Source organism: Nicotiana tabacum, chromosome 23 (genome assembly GCF_000715075.1).
Source record: "Nicotiana tabacum cultivar K326 chromosome 23, ASM71507v2, whole genome shotgun sequence".
In the NCBI taxonomy this organism is placed as follows: Eukaryota; Viridiplantae; Streptophyta; class Magnoliopsida; order Solanales; family Solanaceae; genus Nicotiana; species Nicotiana tabacum.
Genome location: NC_134102.1, coordinates 6126318 through 6138500, shown reverse-complemented (window position 1 = coordinate 6138500; position 12183 = coordinate 6126318).

The window sequence follows — 12183 nt, the reverse complement described above, 5'->3', positions numbered from 1 at the left end:
GAATAATTAAAGATATTGGAATGGTGTGGACCTATATAGAGCTACAAGCTATCGTCTTAAAATGAATAAATACATAATTATGATTTCTTTTTGACGGAGTCAGAATTTTCATTCTACTCTTGTAATGTAGTTCTAGTGTTGTCGCGCTATTTGAACTACGTGCATGGATGCTATTGGAGTTTCTCTATCATTCTCGTAGGCGGATGCACTTTAGTGTCAATTTTTGTCAATTCTCATAGGCAGAATTCATGATTATATAATAGTGACGATTGACAACACGATAGGTTAATAATATTTAAATTGTGATTAAATTGCAATCTTGAATACCTAGTATGTTCTAGTCTTAGTCATGCTATTTTCACTTTACACTGTACACATGTCCTAGTATTTTAAGCACTCGTTCGATCTTAGGAGTGAATCTTTACTTTTTCGTTTCTTCTATATACGAATTTAATAACCATAATTGCGTGAACATAGAATTCGAATTTCTATATGAACAACAAATTAAGCAGAATTTGGAGGGATGCAAATAATGAACCGCCGCTTTTGTTGGCCAGAGGGACAGGCAACAGGTAGCACGGACCACCGCAACTTTCATACGCCACAGGCAGAGGCAACTTTTTTTTTTTTTTTTTGGTTTTTCGCTCGGTATCAACTAATCCGATCGAATTCACACCATGTATGGCCTATTAAAAGAGAAAATGCTTTCTATCAGAATTTTTCTCATTTCCAGGATTGGAATCAGAGACAGAGGCAACGACTTGTAACACATAAAAAACCAACCAAATATTCCTACTAATATGACAAGTTGGGTTGTATAATGTGCAATAATTGATGACAAATATAACAATTGAATCGTCATTTTCTCATGATTGGGTGAGTGTAAAGAGTACTGATGTTAACGTATTACGTACCAAGCTCGAGATGTTAAAAGATGCAGCAGAAATTGCTATTGAATCCGACATTATATGGTTGGAAGACAAAAGTAATAACATGATAGGAATAGCAAATTTAATAGGGACGACATCACAATAAGATGAAGACGGGACTTATTTCGGCTCGAGAAGATGCATACGATTTCAGACGTATATTCTAGAAAAGGAAACACACGCAATATAAGGTAATTTGGTTACTTACTGGACTTAGATACTTTTTGCCCCCACAACCTGCCTGTCTACTTACTGGACTTATATATTCACACATTCAGTACACAGTAGTAGGTGAGATTTCAAATTAGAAATTCAAAACAAAAAGCATCTTCTTGTTAAATAATTGAAATGTATATATGTCACGTGAAAGCAAAGTAATAGTTAATTCACATCCATCTCATATTGTGTGTCATTATTTAGTTGAGAACAAAATTAAAGATATTCATGTAATTTATATAGTATTAAAGAAGTAGTAGTAAAGTAAAATATTACTAATGTCCAGTGATCGATATTGTGTCACGATCCAATTTCACCTATAGGCCGTGATGATGTTCAACACTACAGCTAGGCAAGCCAACCAGTAATTTAAACCCATATTCTATTCTTTAAAATTAACCGAGTAATTAAACTCTTCTTACTTGCAAGAATTAAAACAATATGAAAAGATCTGGTAAACTAAAATAATCAAGAAAAATAATTAAATCAAAACATTCTACTAGTGTGTGTGCCAAGACCTGGTGTCACAAGTGTATGAGCATCTAGTAGATTATACAAAAAATTTAAATATTGTCTGGAATAAAATAGACAGAATAAAATTTTCAAGAAGAAACACTGGTTGCTGCAGAATGGCTCAGAAGGGCAGCTCACCACTAAGTCTCTGGATATCATGGGTGCACGCCGATAGGTCCAACTATAGTACCTGTCTCCGGTCCTGCACAAAAGTGCAGCAAGTGTAGCATGAGTACGTAAACAACGTGTACCTAGTAAGTATCAAGCCTAATCTCGAAGAGGTAAAGACGAGATGGTCGACTTTGATACTCACTAAGGGTCAATAATAATAAATAAAATAAAAATAAAAATATTTAAATCAACATGATTCACAAAGTTAACAATAATTTTATTTAACCATCATTAATAATTAAATTCCTTCAAATGCAACAATTCCCAATCTATTAATTAAATTCACAAGCTGCAATTAAAATATCAAGGTATCGTATAATTATTATTATTATTATTATTAGGCACGATTTCTGCCGAGGTTGTACGGCCCGATCCAGAGTATCATGTACACTGCCGAGGGACATGCGACGCAATCCATAGATGCATCTATATTATCGAAGCGTTCGGCCCGCTCCACAAGAAAGGAGGACATTTTCTTATGTACCTCCGGAATGAGAGTGTATTTATTAAAAGATTAATATGAGAGGATGCACAATTTATTTTAATAATTAATTAATTTATATAGTAAACTAAGTATATGAGATTTCTTTCTTTACTATCTTTTCCTAATAATTCACAATATAGTTCAAATAATTTAATTAAATGAAGGATACAATTTACACACGTAATTCATGATTTGATTCCTAAACTACCCGGACTTTAGCATAGATAGAAGCTACGTACGGACTCTCGTCACCTCGTGCGTATGTAGTCTCCACATTTAGCAATAATTATTAATTTAAATCACCTATGGGGTAAATTCCCCCTCACAAGATTAGACAAGAGACTTACCTTGTCTCAAAGTCCGCTTTTCCGATCAAATGTCGCGTAAAACCTCAATTCGATGCCGAAAAATCCGAAACTATCCAAAAGTTATATAAAATAATTAATACATAATCACTAATTCAAAATTTTTCTATTAAATAAATTACCCTATCCAAAATAGTAAAATTCCTAAAATTTACCCCGGGCCCACGTGCGTTCCGCAAATTTTCGGAGGAAAACGTTACCCATAATCTCAAGAACTCAAATATATAATTTTTATCCAATTCCACAATCATTTTCGTGGTTAAAATCTCATTTTTATACAAATCTAGGTTTTTTATTTAAACCCTTAATTTTTAAGATTTATCGGTTATAATCTACCCATAATCTATGTATTTAACTCAAGGTGCATAGAATTTAACTTACCTTCAAGTTGCTGGTTGAAATCCCCTCTCAAAAAGCTCTGAAATCGCCCAAACATGGAAGAAAAATGGGCTCAAAATGACTGAGCCCCGATTTTTAATCCATTCTGCCCAACAGTGGTTTCGTACCTGCGGAGTCCGCACCTGCGGAAAAGCCTCGCAGGTGCGAGTTTTTCCTCGCCTGCCAAGCCTCGCATCTGCGCATATTTCTCCCACATGCGCGTTCGCAGGTGCGCCCAAAATTTCGCACCTGCGATGGCAGGCCTCCCCTCCCCTTTCCGCTTCTGTGAGTAAAGCTCGCATCTGGGGCTGTCCAAGTGCACGTGCGAACTTACCAGAAGCAGAAAACTTCAGTTCTTCCTCCAAATTCCAAAATTGGTCCGAGCCTCGTTCGGTTAACACTCGGGGCCTCCGGGGCCCCGTCCGAACATACCAACAAGTTTGAAATCATAAAACGGACTTGCTCGAATACTCAGAACATGTAAAACAACATCAAAACTAAGAATCATACCTCAAACCAAATTGATTCAACTTAAAAATTTCAAATTCTTCAAACTTACTCCGAACGCGCCGAAAAATACTTATAGTACTCAGAATGACACCAAATTTTGCGTGCAAGTCTTAAATCACCATACAGAACTATTTCCAAACTCGAAATTTCAAACGGACTTCGATTACTCTAAAATCTACTCCAAACCAAATTTAAAGAACTTTAAACCTTCAAATAGTTAATTTTCATTATTAAGCGCTAAAACGCTCCCGGGTTATCCAAAACCCGATTCGAACATACGCCCAAGTCCGAAATCATCATACGAACCTATTGGAACCGTCAAATTCCGATTCCGGGGTCGTTTTCTTAAAATGTTAACCGAAGTCAAACTTGGCCTCTTAAAGCCAAACTAAGGAACCAATTGTTCCGATTTCAACCCGATCAGTTCCAAATTATGAACTAACCATCCCCTCAAGTCATAAATTAATAAAATCACATACAGAGAGTTTTATTTAGAGGAACGGGGTTCTAAAAGTCAAAATGACAGATTGGGTCATTACATTCTCCACCTCTTAAACAAACGTTCGTCCTCGAACGAGTTTAGAATTGTACCTGGAATGCTGAATAAGTGTGGATATCTTCTCCGCATGTTTTCCTCGGCCTCCCAAGTCGCTTCCTCGACTGGTTGGCCCCTCTACTGGAATTTTACTACAGAAATCCTCTTGGACCTCAACTGGCGAACCTGTTTATCAACAATGGCAACTGGCTCCTCTTCATAACCCAAGCTATTATCTAGCTGAACTGTGCTAAAGTCTAACACATGTGATAGGTCGGCATGACACTTCTGGAGCATAGATACATGGATAACTGGATGAACTTCTGATAGACTGGGAGGCAAAGCAAGCTCGTAAACAACCTCCTCAACTCGTCTCAATACCTCAAATGAGCATATAAACCTTGGGCCCAACTTCCCCTTTTCCCAAATCTCACGATTCCCTTTATCGGCTAAACTTTCAAGAGAACTTTTTCACCTACCATAAAAGATAAGTCACACGCTTTCTGATCCGCGTAACTCTTCTGTCTGGACTGTGCTGTACGAAGTCGCTCCTAAATCAACTTTATATTTTTCAAGGCATCCTTCACCAAATCAGTACCATATAATTTAGCCTCACCGGGATCAAGCCATCCGATGGGCGAACGACATCGCCGACCATATAAAGCCTCAAATGGAGCCATCTCGATGCTGGATTGGTAACTGTTATTATAAGCAAATTCGGCCAAAGGCAAGAAACCATCCCACTAGCCTCCAAAGTCAATCACACATGCCCTGAGCATATCCTCCAAAATCTAAATTGTTCGCTCTCACTGCCCATCGGTCTGCGGATGAAAGGTTGTGCTGAGCTCTACACGGGTCCCCAATTCACTCTGTACTTCTCTCCAGAAATATGAAGTAAACTGAGGGCCTCTATCTGATATGATAGAAATTGGCACACCATGCAACCAAACAATCTCCTGAATATATATATCTGGGCCAACCTCTCTGAAGTATACGTAGTCACAACATGAATAAAGTGTGCTGACTTGGTCAACCTGTCGACAATGACTCAAACTGCATCAAACTTCCGCATGGTCCGCGGCAACCCAACTACAAAGTCCATAGTGATGCGTTCTCATTTTCACTCTGGTATAGTCATCTGCTGAAGTAGGCCACCTGACCTCTGGTGCTCATATTTAACTTGCTGGCAATTTAGACACCTAGCTACATACTCAACTATGTCCTTTTTTCATTTGTCGCCACCAATAATGCTGTCTCAGGTCACGATACATCTTCGTAGCGCCTGGATGAATAAAATACCGAGAACTGTGTGCCTCCTCTAGTATCTTTTTCCTTAGTCCATCCACATTAGGAACACATAGACGATCTTGGAGTCGCAGAACACCATCCGCGCCAATAATAACTTCCTTGGAACCACCCCGTAGTACCGTTTCTCGAAGAACCATTAGGTGTGGATCATCATACTTGCGAGCCTTGATCTGCTCAAATAATGAAGACCGGGCCACAACACATGCAAGAACTCGGCTGGGCTCTGAAATATCCAGCCTCACAAGTCTGTTAGCCAGGGACTGAATATCCAAAGCTAATGACCTCTCCTCTGCTGAAATGAAAGCCAAACTACCCATACTCTCCGCCTTTCTATTCAAGGCGTCTGCAACCACATTTTCTTTGCCCGGATGATACAGGACAATAATATCATAATCTTTTAGTAACTCAAGCCATCTGCGCTGTCTCAAATTTAGGTCTCTGTGCTTGAACAAATGCTGCAAACTGCGATGATCAGTGTAAACTTCACAAGACACCACAAAAGGATAATGCCTCCAAATCTTAAGAGCGTGAACAATCGCAGCTAACTCCAAATCATGCACTGGATAATTCTTCTCGTGGGGCTTCAACTGACGTGAAGCATATGCAATAACTCACCCTCCCTACATTAATACACAACCTAAGCCAACGTGTGAAGCGTCACAATACACTGTATATATTCCCGAACCGGAAGGCAACACTAACACTGGTGCTGTAGTCAATGTTGTCTTGAGCTTCTGAAAGCTCACCTCACAATCATTGGACCATCGGAACGGAGCACCCTTCTGGGTTAATTTGGTCAAAGGTGCTGCAATAGATGAAAAACCTTCCACGAACCGACGATAATAACCTACTAAACCCAGAAAACTCCTGATCTTAGTCGCCGAAGTGGGACGATGCCAATTCTGAACTGCCTCAATCTTTTTGGGATCAACTTTAATGCCCTCGCCCGATACAATATGCCCCAAAAATGCTACAGACTCTAGCCAGAATTCACATTTAGAGAACTTAGCATATTGCTTTTGCTCTCGTAACGTCTAAAGCACCACTCTCATATGCTGCTTGTGCTCTTCCTTGTTGCGCGAGTAAATCAAAATATCATCAATGAAGACAATGACAAATGAATCAATATATGGTCTGAATACCCTGTTCATCAAATCCATAAACATTTCCGAGGCGTTAGTTAAACCGAAGAACATCACCAGAAACTCATAATGACCATATTTAGTCTGGAAAGCAGTCTTCGGAACATCCGAATCCCGAATCTTCAACTGATGGTACCCCGACCTCAAGTCGATCTTAGAGAACACCCTAGCACCCTGCAACTGGTCAAATAGATCATCAATATGTGGCAACGGGTACTTGTTCTTAATAGTGACTTTGTTCAATTGACGATAATCAATACACATTCGCATTGTTCCATCCTTCTTCTTCACAAAGAATACCGGTGCACCCCAAGGCGATACACTCGGTTTGACAAACCCTTTGGCTAGTAACTCCTCAAGCCATTCTTTCAACTCCTTCAATTCTTTCGGAGCCATGCGATACAGTAGGATAGATATAAGATGGGTATCTGGAGCCAAGTCAATACAGAAATCAATATCACGATCAGGTGGCATGCCTAGAAGATCTGAAGGAAATACATCGGAGAACTCCCAAACTACAGGCATTGAATCAATAGTCGGAGTCTCTGCAGTAGTATCCCGAACATAGGCTAGATAAGCTAAAAAAACCCTTCTCAACCATGTGTTGAGCCTTCATAAAAGAAATAAACCGATTAGATGCACTAACAGACGAACCCTTCCACTCCAACCTAGTAAATTCTGGAATAGCCAAGGTAACAGTCTTGGCATGGCAATCTAGGATGGCATGATATGGAGATAACCAGTCCATGCCCAGGATGATTTCAAAGTTGGTCATCTTAAGCAATAGGAGATCTGCTCTAGTTTCATAACCACAAAATGTAATAATACAGGACCGGTAGATCCGATTCACAATAACAGAATCGCCCACATGAGTGGACATATAAACAAGAGTACTCAAGGACTCACGAGAAACACCTAGGAAATGAGCAAATAGAGATGACACATAGGAATATGTAGACCCTGGATCAAATAATACGGAGGCATCCTTGCCGCAAACAGAAATAATACCTGTAATCACAGCATTTGAGGCCTCTGCATCTGGTATGGCCGCAAAAGCATAGAACCGAGCTGGAGCGCCAACTGGCTGGCCTCCGCCTGGCTGACCTCTACCTCTAGGATGGCCCCTACCCACCTGTCCTCTACCTCTTGGTGGTCGGACGACTGGTGGAGCAACTGGTGTGGTAATCATAGGCTGCTGACCCTGCTGCACTGGTCTACCCCGAAGCCTGGGGCAGAATCTCCGCACTCGTAACAACTCTTCGGTGTGATGGGCTGCTGACTAAGAGTCTGGCCCTGGTTACCTGAATACACACTAGAAGAACCCTGCATAGCTGGTGGGCGATAAGAACTCTCTGGCATAGCATTGAAATAAGGCCGCACTAGAGGACCCTGAGGAGGCGGTGGTGCTGGATATGGGGGCCTGCTGGATTGCCCTCTCACGAACTGACCTCTGCCCCCAGACGGAGCACCTGTGAATTCTCTTGAATATCTAAACCGCTCATCTCTCATAACCTGCTCTCGGCTACGTTGACGCACACCCTCAATCCTCCAGGCTATCTCCACAACTAGCTCATAAGAAGTACCCATCTCAACCTCTCGAGCCATAGTGGCTTGAATGCCAGTATGTAAACCCGCAACAAACCTCCGCACTCTCTCCGCCTCAGTAGGGAGTATCATAAGTGCATGGTGAGATAACACAGAGAACCTCGCCTCGTAATCGGTCACTAACATCTGACCCTGCTGAAGCTGCTCAAACTGAAACCGCAACTCTTCCCTCTTGAAGTGTGGAATATACCCGTCCAAGGAAAATACGGGTGAATCTCTCCCAAGTCATGGGAGGAGAATCTGCTGGTCTGCCAAGAAGATAAGACTTCCACTATCTACGGGCTCTGCCCTCTAGCTGAAAAGTAGCAAAGTCTACCCCATGAGACTCTAATATCCTCATGTTATGCAGTCTATCCCTGCACCGATCAATGAGGTCCTGGGGATCCTCATGTCTCTCACCCCCAAAGACAGGAGGATGTAGTCTAGTTCATCTGTCCAATAGTTCCTGCGGATCAGTGGCTGCAGCTGGCCTGGGCTCAGGTGTAGCTGCTGCCACTGGCTGGGCTCCATCCACGGGTAGTACACCCTGGGTCTGATATACAACAGCTGCCTGTCCATGAGCCTGTGCGGTAGGGGTCTGTGCTCTCCCGCCCGCCTGAGATGTGGCTGGGTCTGTCGGAAATAAATCGGCCTGAGTCATAGTGTCCATGAACTGCAACATACCACCCATGACATCCTGGAATCCCGGTGCAGATGTGAAATCCACCGGAGTTGGCTCTGGCACAGGCAGTTCGCCCTATTCCTCAATGATGAGATCCTCTGCTGGACCCACTAGCGGCCTAACTGGAACAGTCCTGGGACGTCCTCGTCCCCTACCACAGGTTGGAGCCCTCACTCGACCTCTGCCTCGGCCTCTAACAACTGGGGGAGTAGCTCTTCCCTGGCCTAGAGCCTCGTTAGAGCGCGTTCTCACCATCTGTGAGAGAATAAGAGAAAGATTTTTAGTACTACATCAATTGCACGATGGAATATGAAGAAAGGTAGTTTCCTAACACCTTATAGCCTCTCGAAGATAAGTGCAGACGTCTCCGTACCAATCCGCAAGACTCTATTAGGTCTGCTCATAACTTGTGAGATGTACATGAACTTAGTGCTCTGATACCATATTGTCACGACCCAATTTCACCTATAGGCCGTGATGATGTTCAACACTACAGCTAGGCAAGCCAACCAGTAATTTAAACCCATATTCTATTCTTTAAAATTAACCGAGTAATTAAACTCTTCTTACTTGCAAGAATTAAAACAATATGAAAAGATCTGGTAAACTAAAATAATCAAGAAAAATAATTAAATCAAAACATTCTACTAGTGTGTGTGCCAAGACCTGGTGTCACAAGTGTATGAGCATCTAGTAGATTATACAAAAAATTTAAATATTATCTGGAATAAAATAGACAGAATAAAATTTTCAAGAAGAAACACTGGTTGCTGCAGAATGGCTCAGAAGGGCAGCTCACCACTAAGTCTCTGGATATCATGGGTGCACGCCGATAGGTCCAACTATAGTACCTGTCTCCGGTCCTGCACAAAAGTACAGCAAGTGTAGCATGAGTACGTAAACAACGTGTACCCAGTAAGTATCAAGCCTAATCTCTAAGAGGTAGAGACGAGATGGTCGACTTTGACACTCACTAAGGGTCAATAATAATAAATAAAATACAAATAGAAATATTTAAATCAACATGATTCACAAAGTTAACAATAATTTTATTTAACCAACATTAATAATTAAATTCCTTCAAATGCAACAATTCTCAATCTATTAATTAAATTCACAAGCTGCAATTAAAATATCAAGGTATCGTGTAATTATTATTATTATTCTTATTAGGCACGATTTCTGCCGGGGTCGTACGACCCGATCCAGAGTATCATGTATACTGCCGAGGGACGTGCGGCGTGATCCATAGATGCATCTATATTGCCGAGGTGTTCGGCCCGCTCCACAAGAAAGGAGGACATTTTCTTATGTACCTCCGGAATGAGAGTGTATTTATTAAAAGATTAATTTGAGAGGATGCGCAATTTATTTTAATAATTAATTAATTTATATAGTAAATTAAGTATATGAGATTTCTTTCTTTACTATCTTTTCCTAATAATTCACAATATAGTTCAAATAATTTAATTAAATGAAGGATACAATTTACACACGTAATTCATGATTTGAGTCCTAAACTACTCGGACTTTAGCATAGATAGAAGTTACGTACGGACTCTCGTCACCTCGTGCGTACATATCCCCCACATTTAGCAATAATTATTAATTTAAATCACATATGGGGTAAATTTCCCTCACAAGATTAGACAAGAAACTTACCTTGTCTCAAAATCCGCTTTTCCGATCAAATGTCGCGTAAAACCTCAATTCGATGCCGAAAAATCCGAAACTATCCAAAAGTTATATAAAATAATTAATACATGATTATTAATTCGAAATTTATCTATTAAATAAATTATCCTATCCAAAATGGTATAATATTTAATATTCACCGGGGTCCACGTGCCCGGATTCCGAAAATTTTCGGAGGAAAACGTTACCCATAATCTCAAGAACATAAATATATAATTTCTATCCAATTCCATAACTATTTTCGTTGTTAAAATCTCATTTTTATACAAATCTAGATTCTTTATCTAAACCCTTGATTTCTAAGATTTACCGGTTATAATCTACTCATAATCTATATATTTAACTTAAAGTGTGTAGAATTGAACTTACCTTCAAGTTGCTAGTTGAAATCCCCTCTCAAAAAGCTCTGAAATCGCTCAAACATGGAAGAAAAATGGGCCCAAAATGACTGAGCCCCGATTTTTAATACATTCTGCCCAGCAGTGGTTTCGCACCTACGGAGTCCGCACCTGCGGAAAAGCCTCGTAGGTGCGAGTTTTCCCTCGCCTGCCAAGCCTCGCAAATGCGCACATTTCTCGCACCTGTGCGTTCGTAGGTGTGGCTAAAATTCCGCACCTGCGATGGCAGGCCTCCCTTCCCCTTTCCGCTTCTGCGAATAAAGCTCGCATCTGCGAGGGTCGCACCTGCGGCTGTCCAAGCGCAGGTGCGAACGTACCAGAAGCGGGAAACTTCAGTTCTTCCTTCAAATTCCAAAATTTTGTCCGAGCCTCGTCCGGTTAACACTCGGGGCCTCCGGGGCCCCGCCAGAACATACCAACAAGTTTGAAATCATAAAACGTACTTGCTCGAACACTCGGAAGGTGTAAAACAATATCAAAACTAAGAATCATACCTCAAACCAAATTGATTCAACTTAGAAATTTCAAATTCTTCAAACTTACTCCGAACGCGCCGAAACATACTTATACTACTCGGAATGACACCAAATTTTGTGTGCAAGTCTTAAATCACTATACGGAACTATTCCCAAACTCGGAATTTCAAACGGACCTCGATTACTCCAAAATCTACTCCAAACCAAATTTTAAAAACTTTAAACCTTCAAATAGTTGATTTTCACTATTAAGCGCTAAAACACTCCCGGGTTAACCAAAACCTGATTCGAACATACGCCCAAGTCCGAAATCATCATACGAACCTATTGGAATCGTCAAATCCCGATTCCGTGGTCGTTTTCTCAAAATATTGACCGAAGTCAAACTTGGCACTTTAAGGCAAACTTAAGGAACCAAGTGTTCCGGTTTCAACCCAAACACTTCTAAATTCTGAACCAACCATCCCCGCAAGTCATAAATTAATAAAAGTACATACAGGGAGTTTTATTTAGGGGAACGGAGTTCTAAAAGTCAAAATGACCGGTTGGGTCATTACATATTAGTTGAGAGAATGAGTTATTTTCTTATATGGTTTTAACTTTTAAGTAATACTTACCTCATGAGCTAATTTTTGAAGTTGATTCAGGCCTAAGGTCGACTTCCTTAACATGTCATCGAGCCAGACAATCTTTATTCTTGGTTTAATTAAAGTTGGGCACCTATGTTATATTATTCATGCACGAGATATTTAGTCGTGACAGTGTTAAGTATCTCATATTGATCGAGCGAATAAACT